This window comes from Mus pahari, chromosome 1 (genome assembly GCF_900095145.1).
Source record: "Mus pahari chromosome 1, PAHARI_EIJ_v1.1, whole genome shotgun sequence".
In the NCBI taxonomy this organism is placed as follows: Eukaryota; Metazoa; Chordata; class Mammalia; order Rodentia; family Muridae; genus Mus; species Mus pahari.
The window spans coordinates 61,044,741-61,046,778 of NC_034590.1; the positions used below are offsets into that span (position 1 = coordinate 61,044,741).

The 2,038-nt window shown below is 44.4% G+C and overlaps 1 protein-coding gene across 2 annotated transcripts in view; it reads right to left on the reverse strand.

Annotated features, from left to right (window-relative positions):
• The window catches only part of Ccdc81 (coiled-coil domain containing 81), a 41,766-nt gene that overhangs the window by 13,327 nt on the left and 26,401 nt on the right, over window positions 1-2,038 (reverse strand). The gene's annotated exons all lie outside the window — the stretch shown is intronic.

The following is a 2,038-nucleotide window of genomic DNA, read 5'->3' on the forward strand; positions in this document are numbered from 1 at the left end:
TAAAAATCCTTTCCCAATCTGTTGGTGGCCTTTTTTGTCTTGTTGACAGTGTCTTTTGCCTTACAGAAGCTTTGCAATTTTATGAGGTCCCACTTGTCAATTCTTGATTTTACAGCACAAGCCATTGGTGTTCTGTTGAGGAATTTTTTCCCTGGGTGGCACACACCCAGCACTTGGGAGGCAGAGGCAGGTGGATTTCTGATTTAGAGGCCAGAGTGAGTTCCAGGACAGCCAGAGCTACACAGAGAAACCCTGTCTCGAAAAACCAAAAAGAAATAAGAAAAGGGAAAAAAAAAAAGAATCTGAGGACAGGGTGAAATTGCCTGACATTTTTCCATGCAGAGGAGTGATTTCCCCACTGCAAATACCAAGGGGGTCTCCAGTGAGAGAAGATGAGAGATGCATTACTGAAGCACAGTGAACAAGAAGCAGAAGTCAGTAAGCTCAAGGAGATGGGAGTGCGGAAGCCACCCAGGCACTGGTGGGGCAAAGAAATCTGCCTATAACCAAAATCTCTATCAGCTTGTATTTAATTTTGATTCAATGGGACACCATTAGAGGAATTAATCAGGAGAGTGGCATACTTTAAGAATTTTAAAAGACCATTTGGCTTTTGTGTGAAGAACTGGCTGTAGGTAACAATTGAAAAGGCAGGGCAGAGGTTTGCCTATAATGTGTCCTGGGCAAAGATGGTAATGTTGCTGATAAAGAGATTGGGACAAATATTGGCTATCCTTGGGAGATGAATGCAACTGAACTTGTGGGTTTGCACTTGAGGGTGGGAGAAAGAAGCCACAAATTAATCACTCCCACATAAAGTGTTTTTACAACTTTGCTGCCTGGAGATGGCAGCCTGCACAGAATCCCAACTCTGTGACACTGGCATAGTCCAACTTACTCAAGCACATGAAAAGACAGTGAGGTCCAGATTATGACAGAGTCAGAACTTCTATCTTAGAATTTCTGTGAAGAGGCACAAATTGGAGCCATACGTGTAATCTATAGCTTCTACTGTAGGAAGGTGGCGGTCGGGTCTAAATGCCAAGAGCCCAGTGCTTTCTTTCCCTCCCTGATGCTCTTGCCTGGAGATCTCTTCCTTCATTTCCTTCTTTGCCCAGCTCTTGACATGTAGGAAACAGTCCTAGATCCCTAATCTGGTTTAAGTGACCTCCTTGCTCATATAGAGCTCTCTTCAAAGACTTACATGGCTACTATGCTACACTCGGCTCTTTGGGGGTCTGTCTCCCCACAGCTGAGACCTCGTTAGAATGAGGAATTTGTACTTCTAGATGCCAACAGAATAGCCAGTCCAGGAAAGTCGAGTATGTTCTAATGATGAACAAAGTGCATTTCTAATATATCCTTATGGAGACCATCAGATTGTCAATATCAATATATCAATAGTGGTATAAAAACAGATTCAGGCAGAGACAAAGGCAGACTCGATGGTCGAGGACGTGAAGGGCAGCAAGTGGCTTGCCTCCATCTAAAGTGGTTCTTCTCAAGATCTTCACTCAGATCCCCTGGAGATCTCACGCCTGTTCACATCCCCATGGCGGAAGTCGAGGGCGAGCCTGAATGTTTTCCTTGCTAGCCAGTTCTCGAATGATGTCAGTGCTGCTGCTTTCTCTTTAGCTCCTAGGGCTGGGTGTTAGAATCCTGCCCCTCACCTGTCCCAGGGCCTGGTTGGCAAAGACTATAATTAACAAGAGTTGTAGCCATTAATAAAAATCGGACTGTGGTTGTGAATGTTGTGAAGACAGACCCTCAACACCTACACAGACCACTTTCCTATTTAGGTACTTGAAATGGCACAACCTGCAGCATAGGATGCTGACCTCAAAGTCTTACAGGGGAGGAAGGCAGGATTAGCAATAGAATTTTTTTCTTTTCTTTTTTTTTTTTCTCTTTGCAATAGAATTTTTTATGTCATTAAAACAAATACAGCCAGGCATGGTGGCGCATGCCTTTAATCCCAGCACTTGGGAGGCAGAGGCAGGTGAATTTCTGAGTTCGAGGCCAGCCTGGTCTACAGAAT